Consider the following 12,999-nt stretch of genomic DNA (forward strand, 5'->3'; position numbering starts at 1 on the left):
ATTTGGAGGATCTTTGAGAAAGGATGGCCCTTGGTACCAATGGCTGTCTTGTCCCAGCCTGCATAGGCTCTTACCCCGTGTTATATCGTCTGCTGGGTTATGAGCTGATGGTACATACCGCCATGTGTGCTGTTCTGTTAGGTCCTGAATCTCTGCGACTCTGGTTCCAACAAACACTTTAAATCGACAAGAGTCTGAATGCAGCCAAGTGAGGACTGTAGTGGAGTCAGTCCACAGAGTGAATTGGTGTATGGGCAGGTTCAATTCCGTTCTGACTACTTTAGCAAGCTGTGCCCCAGTCAGCGCAGCACAGAGTTCCAGCCGAGGGATTGATTGTTGTTTTCTGGGTGCCACTCGTGATCTGGCTGTGAGGAAGGCCACCTCTACCTCACCACGTTGATCCTCTGTGCGGAGGTAAGCAACGGAACCATAAGCCTGCTCAGAGGCATCGCAGAAAACGTGTACCTCTCTCTGACTCAGGTCTGTGTCTCGGATTGGGCTGGTGTAACACCTTTGAAGGACGATGTTTTGCAGGACAGGCAGCTCGTCTACCCACTCTGACCAGTTCTGTAGAAGATCCGCAGGTAAGTGTGGGTCATCCCAGTCTCTTTTCTTATCCCAAAGGTGCTGCACTATGAGCTTGGCTCGAGTAGTGAAGGGAATGAGGTAGCCCAGGGGGTCATACTGACTGGCCACAATTTTGTAAATGGTGTAACAACAACGACTCATGAGTTTAATGTCTCGGGGAATAATTAACTCAAAAGGGATTTAATATTCAATATTCATGAATTTATGAATATGATTTGCCAGTTGTTCATTACGTATTAAAATTTTCCGATAGGGAAAATTGTTTAATTAAATACAAGTAACCCTTTATGAAATTGCTTGAAATTATCCTACTAAGTTTGTCCTGCAAATTAGTTATAGACTTTCCAAATCAATTCTCAATAATGGATTACTGCTTTACGAGCGCATGAGAAATATTGAACTTATCCTGATCAGTAAAGTTAATGTTTCTCATGCGCTCGTAAAGCAGTAATCCATTATTGAGAATTGATTTGGAAAGTCTATAACTAATTTGCAGGACAAACTTAGTAGGATAATTTCAAGCAATTTCATAAAGGGTTACTTGTATTTAATTAAACAATTTTCCCTATCGGAAAATTTTAATACGTAATGAACAACTGGCAAATCATATTCATAAATTCATGAATATTGAATATTAAATCCCTTTTGAGTTAATTATTCCCCGAGACATTAAACTCATGAGTCGTTGTTGTTACATGTATTTGGTGGAGAATAATGCGAGCAAGTTTCAAACGTTTGTGTATGTGTGAATGATATTCATATTCTATTCATTGTGTATTTTTGAGGTATTAATAACCTGCACGCGCGTTTTTGTTTCGTTTTGTTTTGGTGTTGTTTTGTGAATTGAACGGTACGCGCAAGGCGAACCCAAGCATAAACAGATGCTGAGAAATGTTGAAGTAGCCGGATTATATTAATAAAAATATGAACGGTACGAAAATCCGCGTGATCTCCGAAACCCCCTGCAGCCGTAGGCGCAATAGGTTTTATCCGCGTGATTTCCAAACAAATGTATTGTAGGAAACCCATACATTTGACTCGAGCAATATATTATGTGTTCCATCAAAATAATGAGATTTTGATGATGTCTGTAGACACGTACGTTGCGTTATCCCGCTTGATCTGAACTACAAAAAGTTTCTATCTGTGCGGAAGATTGGGACAGGACGAGACTCTCCTGTACAATATAAGGGGCCTCAGAATAATTATTATATCGTTAAGATAAACGATAACTCCTGGTTTAAGTCTGGCTTAGCTAACCAAAGACTTGAGACCTAAAACATTTGAATCAGAGATGCTGAAAACCGTCAGCCATATTGATAAATGTCTATTGGAGTCCATGTAAAATGCGTGAATAGGCAGAAGATAAATTCCTGTTTGTCACCCGTTTCGTTGCTCGTGCACATAAAGTGCAGTCATTTTTAAATGAGTGCAAAAGCCAGTAAAGTGCAAAACGCCAGGGCGACTCAGAAATTGCAACGCCGCTTGCAAACCGCCAGAGGGCGACTCAAGAATTGCAACGCCGCTTGCAACCCGCCAGAGGGCGACTCTAGAACCAGACAAAGCCATCTGGTGAGCATTTCCGCCTAACTAACTCTAGTCTAGGGCGGGCGCAATAGCGCCATCGTGTGGATAAATTCGGATAGTTTCACTCTCCGTCATTTGATCCTGCCTTAACAAAATAAGTTTGAGCCTATAAATTGTTTATTGCTTACTGTTGTACACAGTTTCATTTATACAATTTTTCTAGCAACAACCAAGTCTCCTTTCTCGCTGATTAAACACCCTTATTCGAATTTGAAGTTTAAAAAGAAACATAACTTCCTCTAACTCAAAGTGAAATTAGGTTTAAGTCACACAGTCCAATTGGAAGGAAGGACGCCACCGTGTGGTTATACCCTGTTAAGTCAGCACAACACTAAATCCCTACTCCCTGTCTGATTAATTCTGTTATTTGGATAACTCCCACTTAGAGATTAATCATTATAGGATAAGATTTTTGATTGGCTTTCTTTTATTTGATTTTCCTTACAGGCTTATTTAAATTTCATTTAAACTTGCTTTGAATTTAATTTGAATTAAGTTGAGCTTCTAATTCTTTTATTGTATTTTATTTTATTTATAATTTTATTTTAATTTTTAATTTTAATTTTTAATTTTAATTATTTTTTTTTTTTTTTTACATTTTTATTTTTATTTTTATTTTTATTTTTCTCTGCAAAAGTTTTTCTGTTCCCCTCCCATTGGGAATAAAGCTCAGTCTGGTAATTACAAACGGTATCAAAAGTGCTTTTTGTTTTATCATTACTTGACAGAAACTTTTGCCTTTTTCTAAATTGCTCTTGATATTTAATCTTCCACGTAAGCGACCTCAATCCACCCCGGATGAGCTAAATGGGATAACCCATAGTACAAGCCGAATTTTAGTATATCTTGAGCATTTAGCCAATTAATTTCCCTAACACTCCCGGCGCGCACGCTGACATTCCTTTCATTACAGACCAATTCATCTTGTGTTTGTTTCCACTGTGCTCTTTCCTACCCTCACTGTTGGACTATCACGATTGTGTTTCTTTCAGTTCACCAAGAGACCCCAAGGAGAATTAAATAGTCCCGGGACGACCGAGCAGCAGTTCACCAAGTGACCCCCCAGGGCTACCGCCCACCTAATTGTCTGAATTGTCTAATTATCTAACTGTCTAGATCAGTTAGCCAAAATTCCCAGCTATCCGTACGATAGCTCGTTAGCTTAGAACAAGCTTGCATTGGCTCTCTCTCTGTGTGTGTGTGTGTGCTGTGTTTCTTTCGTCCGCAGTAATGTTCCGTGCACCCAGTTCCGCCGTCCCGTGGGATCGCCTAACGACATGGCTGGAAGCGCTAACGGCCACCAGTCAAGGAAGTCTGGGGCAGCCGAGCGAGGAGCAACTGGACACCGAGCTAGACCAGCTGATGACACACGACCCCACGCACAGCTACTCCAACAAGGAAGTGGCCAAGATCCTCGGAAGCCTCGCCCACGTCCTCATCGCACAGGCACGTCTAAGCGAAGGGAGCTACGACAACCTGGAACAGGAGGCAGCAACGCTAAAGCTTCAAGCCAAGGAGGCCCGGAGAGACCAAGCCCTCACCCAGCTTCGTCTAGATCAGCTTCTAGACACAGAGAAAGACGACGAAACAGACAAAGAACAAAGACAAGAAATAGAAAGGCTTCAAAAGACCCTGAAGGAGCTCCGTCGTGACACCGACCGACGAGTACAGTCAGAGAAAGACGCCAGGAAACACCTCGACGAAAAGCTTCGGCGTGGCGAATTCCTCCTGGAGAGAGCCACTGATGAACTTAAAGACAGAGACATTAAAGCTAAAGTCTATGCAAAACATTTGCAGTCGGCACAAGCCGAGATCGACGAGCTCATCCAGCAAAGACACGAGCTCAAAGATGAACTTGACATGGTGCAAAGAGAACTGAGACAATCATATATAGTGCAACGTTACCGGAAGGGGGAAACACACAACACACAGTTTCCCCTGACCAGTTACTCCGCACATTTTAGCCACGAAGCAAGAGCTACGAGGGGGGACGACAGCCCCCTGTTTAAAAGAGCACCCGCCAGTCTCCACGAATCCCCGTCAGCAGCAAAGGAAAGGACGCCCTTCCAGGAAGTCAAGGTCAACAGCCACGAAGCTTCAAAGAACCTTGACAAGCTGGCCAGAAATATTCCTACCTTCAGCCCAGACCCGGCAGGAGGACACGACGTCCACGCATACTTAAAAGACATAGACTTTTACTTGCAAACTGTCGCTCACGCGAACAACTGGGACAGACTGTACCTGCTCAGGGCCACGTCTAATCGTGACGTACGCAGCTTTCTGGATCGACAACCAGAGGCCATCAAAGCGGACTACTGGCATCTACGACAAGCTCTAATTCGTGAGTACTCCGACCCCGAGTCAGACCAGGGGTTCATCACTGCCATGGACCTCAAGCAAGCTCGACGTGAGACCTCACAGAACTTTTATAACAGACTGCGACGTGCCTACTTCGGGACACGTAACGACCCAGGCATGGAGGAGGACATCAACTTCAAAACTCTTTTCCTCCGAAACCTGCACCCTACCATCAGTTACCACCTGGGGGTGCTGGCGTGCCCGCGCAGCATGGGCACGCAACAGTTAAGAGACTTGGCTCACAAAGCTTACGTCAAACAGAAAACCATTTCTGAAAAGACTGTAAAACAGCCCACCATCTGCCCTGTCTCTGAGCACCACCCAGAGCTAACCCTAGAGGGCGCCAAACAGAACCACAGTTACCGACCCGTCAACAGAGAGTCCAAACCACTCCAAGCCAGCAGAGGGCAGCGTGGTCATAATGGCGACCGTCCACGGTACCAGAGCGATCGCTCTGAAGGATCCTGGGACCCGCCTCGCCCAAAAAGCCAGCGAAGAGGCCACTCTCGACGGGACAATGGTAGGCCCAGACCTGAACCCACGTCTGGCAAAGAAAGTGTAGCTGCTTCTGAAGTTACAGAGCTCATAAAGATCCTAAAAGAGCTCCTCCGACAGAAACCTCACAAGGAAGACAAGAAGGACGGACCAGGTACAGCACGACTAGACATGATACCTGAAATCAACCTTCCCGCCCTTCCTGCAACTGAATCATCCATCCTGAACACTGTTCCCCAACCACGGACTAGTGTACTAACTGTTGCACCCCCACATGTCAGCAGCACACCCACACGACAGCTGACAGCAACAGCCTCTAATCAAGACAGTATCATGGCGCAGCCCAATGTACCAAAAAGCGCTGTTTTGATTGTTTGCACGCATAATGAGACACTTGACACATATCCAGACGGCTTATCAAGCAACACACAGGTCCCCACACCAAGACTCCTGGGAAACCTAATCGAGAAGGGGATGGCTCGAAAACTCTATCTGACTATCACTATGGAAAGGGCATTTAAGCTCGAAGCCCTAGTGGACACTGGCTCCGACCTCACGCTTATATCCGCCCAACTGTTTGAAAGACTCAGATTTGAAGCACAGAGGAAAAATCGCACCCTTAACCTTCACACTTGTAAGCTAAATGTGCAGTCGTATAGCCAAAACGACATCCAGCTCAAACACGTAGCTTCCATCCACCTGACAATTGGACCTATGAGGCTGATACACCCAGTCTATATCTCCCCTATGAACACTTATCCGTTTCTCATCGGAAAAGACCTGCTGGACCGCTTCGAACCCGTACTGGACTTCAAACAGCTGAAAGTCTGGGCTCAGGTGCGTGACCCTCTGCCCCTTCAGACACACACACCGTCTGAGCAAGACTGTCAAGTCACAGAGGTCACGGGAACTCCCACAGAGCCAAACTGCCAGGTCACAAAGGCCACGGGACCCCCTGCAGCACACTGTGACAACACAGCCTCAGCCCCAAAGCCAAGGTCAAGTTCGCTACTTTGCACATTTCAGCTATCCAAAGACTCTGATGCCGTCTGCCCCCAGGTCATGAATGACCTACAGCTGAATGACATTATCACAACGAACAGTATCCCTGCACTGTGGGCAGACAACTCAACCAAAAGTCTACCACTGTGCAATACAATCAGTAAAAACACACCACACGGCGACATGTGGGCACCCCCGCACCCCACATCCAGCCCCATTGTTGCAGTGCTAACTAACAGCAAGCGATCGACACCGGCTACAATGCCGGCCTTGCAGCTGCTACCGCTAACTCCGCAAATTTCCAACAACGATATTGCGGATATGCAAACCTCTGACACTGCAATAAAGACAATTCTTGACCACCTCTCAGACCCCTCCAACCACCCTATCACTGACTCTGAGCTCATTGATGACTCTAGCCACAAGCATCTACATAACTCCAGACACATGATGCGTATTATGGACAACATTCTCTGGTGTGCACCCGATGGCAACACAGCGCCACAGCTTGTAGTGCCACGGTCGCAAAGGGGGGTGATGCTAATGTACGCCCACAACACACCATGTGCTGGACACCACGGCACCAGAGCCACGTATGACACACTGAAACAGGTGGCATATGGGCCTGGGATGCATCAAGATGCAGCAGAGTATGTTAGAGAAGGGCTAGTTCGCTGCCAGTTCCAACCAGCAAACCCGAGCCACAGAGCCCCACTGCAACACAGAGGGACCACTTTCCCATGGTCAAACCTACAAATCGACCGGATAGAACCCCTGCCCAGGTCCACAAAAGGCAAAAAGTACTTTCTCACAGTGGTGTGCCAGTTTACCAAGTGGTTGGAGTGTCAACCAGCACCCAACGACACCGCCCAGACCACGGCATACCACCTGATGAATCACATTTGTTTCCTGTCAAGATTGCCACTGAGAATCAACTCAGACAGAGGCATCCACTTCACTACTGAGGCCATGCAACAGATCTGGAAATGCCTAAGAAACGCGGCCGTGATCATGCTCCTGTGCCTCCAGACAATCAGAGGCCAGCCACCACCAGACATCATCACACCGGGTCCAACCTCGGGCATCGCACTGAGAGAGCAACCTGGACTGCTGATCACCAACTGCAAATGAATCCTCAAAAGAAAGACGTACTCTCCTGAACTTCACATCAGCAGCGCAAGCTCCTCCAGCCCTGCACACAAACGCAAAGGGGGGGAGGAGCCCAAGCCCTCTGCCTAACCTTACACCAGCTTCAAGAACCTTCTCCTCCAACACCAGTTAGTCACCTTGTAGGCAATACTGCCAAGCCCCACACTATGTCATGCATGTGATTTGAGAAAGAAGGCCTTAAACGAACACAAGGCCGCCTCTGAAGGGATTCTCAAAACCCCAATGACTTTGAACTTTGAAACAGAGAAACCAAAGTGGATCACCAGAAGGCACCCAGCCTGGCCACAATGCGAGGCACCCTCTGAAAAGTTCCTAGTCAGCATAGGACATAAAAGTGTCAAGATGCAGTCCATCTTCCTAGGCAGGAGACCTAAAGGACTGACTGGCCATTGCGAGGAACATGGTTCCACCCAGGGCTGCAGAAAGCCCACAGCACACCTGCACCACACAAACGGACTTCTGGATGACAGGTGACGCACCGTCAGGGCACCTGCTGCCTCGACACCTGCTGCACAAGCACAGAGACCTGAACTGGCTACTGTCTGCCTTATCTGCCGTGGAACGACCATCACTTCAGGAGACACAAACAACTGGAGCCTAACATGGCTATGGTGTGTCTGATCTTCCTGAATCTTTGATATCGCTCGTTGTTGTCCATAGGAGGGACAACAACTAGCGAAAGGGGGGATTATGTAGCGACTCAGGCGAATCAAACACACAATCGCCAGTTACATTTAACAAATATGTTTTGAAAGTGTGCTCACTAGCAGACCTTCCCCCAACACAGCAGAAGGAGATTCTTCAGTCACCCTGGAAACCATCTGATAAGGTGTTTTTATGGCCCCGAAAGGAATTTGGCCACATGAAGTTTCAGACACAAAGACACAGAGCTTTTGCCTCAAATTATAGACAAACCATCTATAAATGAACATGCACCCCAGGACATTATATGTAAACACATAACTGTCTTGTAAAATGTTTATTCTGTATGGTATTTTGCATATTTTTATCTTTGTCTTAACAAATTACTAGTTCAGATAACCTCATATATGTCATGTCTCCTATCAAATTAATGCTCACTTCACGACTTACACTTCCATGTATATCACTTATTCAGAAAATGCAGTGTGTGTTTGTTGCATTAATTATAGTATGAAGACTCAGAGACCCACTGAGTCGAACCTTCAAACAAAGAGCCATAAATCTGCTGAGGAATTTCCCGCCGGGAAATCCCAACACTCTCATTGGTTAAGTTTAACCCCAGAGGGTGGGACTACTCCCAGACCTTAAAAGAGGTGCTCGGATGCCCTCCCTCTCTCTCTCTTCTTGTTCTCTTACTCCGCTCTGTTCACTTCTCCTCTCTCTCCTGTGGGAGCCAACACCCACGGAGGGGGGGGGCTGGCACTCAAGCCAGGCCACCAATGCAGGCCCTCCAAGCAGGCCTCAGCTCTTCCAAAAATCTTCTCTTCTACAATCCGATCTTCAAGAACACGAAGCATCGCTAAAGCAAACAGCCGCTTCCCTCCCAACCTCGGAAAGGACCGCCGGACATGCAGGACATTTGAACACGCAGAGACACATACGCACACAAGCGAGAAGCCAAAACGAAACCAAATAGAATACTTGCATTCTTTTTGGTTTCGTTTTGGCTTCTCGCTTGTGTGCGTATGTGTCTCTGCGTGTTCAAATGTCCTGCATGTCCGGCGGTCCTTTCCGAGGTTGGGAGGGAAGCGGCTGTTTGCTTTAGCGATGCTTCGTGTTCTTGAAGATCGGATTGTAGAAGAGAAGATTTTTGGAAGAGCTGAGGCCTGCTTGGAGGGCCTGCATTGGTGGCCTGGCTTGAGTGCCAGCCCCCCCCCTCCGTGGGTGTTGGCTCCCACAGGAGAGAGAGGAGAAGTGAACAGAGCGGAGTAAGAGAACAAGAAGAGAGAGAGAGGGAGGGCATCCGAGCACCTCTTTTAAGGTCTGGGAGTAGTCCCACCCTCTGGGGTTAAACTTAACCAATGAGAGTGTTGGGATTTCCCGGCGGGAAATTCCTCAGCAGATTTATGGCTCTTTGTTTGAAGGTTCGACTCAGTGGGTCTCTGAGTCTTCATACTATAATTAATGCAACAAACACACACTGCATTTTCTGAATAAGTGATATACATGGAAGTGTAAGTCGTGAAGTGAGCATTAATTTGATAGGAGACATGACATATATGAGGTTATCTGAACTAGTAATTTGTTAAGACAAAGATAAAAATATGCAAAATACCATACAGAATAAACATTTTACAAGACAGTTATGTGTTTACATATAATGTCCTGGGGTGCATGTTCATTTATAGATGGTTTGTCTATAATTTGAGGCAAAAGCTCTGTGTCTTTGTGTCTGAAACTTCATGTGGCCAAATTCCTTTCGGGGCCATAAAAACACCTTATCAGATGGTTTCCAGGGTGACTGAAGAATCTCCTTCTGCTGTGTTGGGGGAAGGTCTGCTAGTGAGCACACTTTCAAAACATATTTGTTAAATGTAACTGGCGATTGTGTGTTTGATTCGCCTGAGTCGCTACAATGGTACGCATGGTTGTCTCAGTGGTTGCAATGGGACGATACTTATAAGAAAGCGTGTCCGTTTGGTGATTCCAGAGAAGCCCAAGAGTAGATTCGTGGGTGTCACTCTGCCCTTGTGAGATCCAAAGTTCAGTGCCATCTGATCTGGCTTCAGGGGGCAAATGGATTATTGTCGAGAGGTGGTTGCTGGACCACTGCCTCAGGTCGAAACCTCCGTCTGCCAATAAGCTTCTGATTTTGTCAACGAGACTCTTGGCTTCTTCCACTGAGGGGAAGCTCTGCAGACAATTGTCTACATAGAAAGACTTCAGGACAGAATGGCGAACGTCTTCCCCAGGTTGGCTATGATCCAGGACATGCTTTTGTAATGCAAAAACTGCACAGCAGGGGCTGCATGTCGTTCCGAAGGGAAGAACCTGCCATTCATAAACGTTAGGTGGATCCTGTGTCTTTAGGTCCCTCCAGAGGAATCGCAGAAGTGGCCTGTCTTCTGGAAGCAATCTAATCTGGTGGAACATCCCCCGGATATCACTGCTGATGGCAATGGAATGCTCTCTGAATCTGAGCAACACTGCGAGAAGTGAGGGACCTAACACCGGCCCTGGGAGCAAGAGCTTGTTAAGGTTTTGACCTTGAAATTGAAACAAGCAATTAAACACAACCCTGTTCTTTCCATTGTGTCGGACCAGGTGATGGGGTATGTACCATGTGTTGGTTGAGGATGTTTCTGCACTTTCTTCCACCTTGACTGCATAACCTGCCCGCTCTAGTTTCTGAATCTCCTCAGTGTAGGCAGCTGCTTGCTCTAGATCTTTGGCCAGCCTTTTCTCCATGGCTCGCAGATGAGGGAGAACAGCATTTTTGGGGGCCTTGAGGTCTGGCATGTTCTTAATGCGCAACAGTGGGGTTGCGTAGCGCTTAATGCCATCCACCTCTACTCTCTCTGTCTTGCTCTCCAAAATTTCCACTGCTTCCTGGTCATGTCTGGATCTCGTGCTCATCTTTTCACTTTGCCAGGGAAGCACGTCTATCTGCCAGAGTCTCTCCACTTGTTTAAGAAGATCCGTTTCTGGAGGTGCCATTGAGGTGAAAAGACACTGTTGTTCAATGATCTCCTGTTGCAGATGTTGTACAGGGCCCTGCAAAGTCCAGCTGAGACGAGTCTTGATGGCTGCTGGTCCCCCTGGAGGCCCTAAGCGGATTGGTTCGACTGCTGTAATGAGGTGGGGGTAGTCGGATCCGATGAGCAGTACAGGGCGCACTGCCTCTAAATGGCTCAAAGGAAGCCCTCTGAGGTGATGGTATTTCTCCCTTAAAGTCTTAACTGGGTGTGAATGTTCAGCAAGACTCAGCTGCTGGGCTGTGAATGCACCCTTTATGTGATAAAGTTTGCGGGGCTGTGACAGGGGGGAGATGTGAAATGACACTGCGGCGCCAGTGAGCATTTGTAATTCCTGCCTAATTGTCCGAAGGGGAAGATCTTCTGGCTGACCTTTTAGGCCCAGCTGTTGGGCAGCATTATGCAGAAGGATAGTCCTCTCTGATCCATCATCCAATATGGCATAAGCCTTCATCTTGTGTGCCCCATTTCGGAGAATGACTTTGACGATCTTCAGGAGAACCTTTCGGCTGGAAGGAGGCTTACGAATGAGAAGTATCTCGTTCATAGTATTCAGGAGGCAGGCATTAGCTGAAGTGCCTTCATGTGGGGGAGGCTTTGGGATGACTGCACTTTTGAAATTGATGCCATGAAGGACCAGTAGGTGGCGGCCGTTACACTGTTTGCAACGCATTTTCAGATTGCACTCTGAAACCTGATGATTCCTCCCACAACGCCAGCATCTGTTGCAGTCCTTTATCCAGTTTAGTTTCTGCTCAACTGTAAGCTGCTTAAAGTTGTTGCAATTGTTAAGGGAGTGTTTATGATGGTCACAGTAAGGGCAGTATGGAGTTGAAGTAGGTTTGTCGGTGGACGAAGTCATCTTTGTCGGTGGAGGTGCTTTATCTGTGCCAAACAGGATGGTGGCACCTTTAGCGAAGGGCTTAGTGTCTCTGATCACATCTCGTGTTCGTACTGGATATCCACGACGACTGGCGCCTACAAACCTTGATGTGTCCTCCTGCACTTGAATTTCGTACTCTAGCCAATCTGACAGATCAAAAAGGGTAGGAATTGGCACTTGGTGAGGATGTGCAAAGCGTCGAAAACTTGACCGAAGGTCATGTGGCAGTTTTTCTAGGAGCCTGGAGACATGAGAGCCACACTGCAACTCAAAGGTGCCTTTCCTTCCTAGTTGCTCTAGCATACCAACAAGGGAACGAACTCTGAGGGCGAAAAGTCGGAAAGCTTTAATGTCCCCACTGGCTATGTTTGGACCATCCATGAGCTCTGCTATACGTTGCAATGCGAGCTGATGAGGCTGACCATATTGCTGATCCAGTGCTGCCATGGTCCTGGTGAATGGTTGTTGTGAATGACTGTAAGAATCAGCGATAAGCAGGGCCTCCTCTAGTTTAAGGTGGTCAGTGAGTATTTGGAATTTAAACCTCTCTGTGGCAGTTGCAGGGAGAATGTTCTCCAGGGCTATCTTGAGCCGTGAGAATTCCCTAGGGTTCGGATGTACAAAGTCTGGAAATGTGGGGGTCGGACCACGGTACATCTGCGCTAGCTCAGGAGGGACTGGGCTGGATGCTCTGCATGGCAAGTAAGAGCGTTGGGCAGATTCTGGCTCATATGATGCATAACGATTTTGTCTGTAGGGCTCCTCAACTCTGGAGTAATAAGTATTTTCCTCCCTTGTAGCACCCCATTTGGCATGTTCAGAGTGTGACATATGGTGGGGAGGATGTTGCTTTGCTCTGGGTACTGCTATTGGATCTAGAAAAGACTCAGCACAGTGCCTGGGCTGATCTGACTCAATAGGCCTGAATCGTGATGCTGGCACTGGTGCAAAGCTCTTATCACTCTGTTGTGTTCTCAGAAAACTGCGTGGCGCAGGTTTAGGTCGAGTAGGGGGGACAGGAGGAGAAGACTGTACTACAGGCTGTCGCTGCTCCAGTTGGATCTGTAGCTGTTGCATCTGTCGTTTCAACTGAGAAAGTTCTTGTGAATACTGATCTGTTGACTGTTGAAACGTGTCCCTTTCGTGCTGCATCGTCTGCAAAGTCTGTATCAGATTATCATGGGCAAGGCGTAGATCCCTATTCTCACGCTGGAGTATGCTGGTTTCCCATGGTTCATC

This window comes from Pseudorasbora parva, chromosome 24, assembly GCF_024679245.1.
Source record: "Pseudorasbora parva isolate DD20220531a chromosome 24, ASM2467924v1, whole genome shotgun sequence".
NCBI lineage: Eukaryota > Metazoa > Chordata > Actinopteri > Cypriniformes > Gobionidae > Pseudorasbora > Pseudorasbora parva.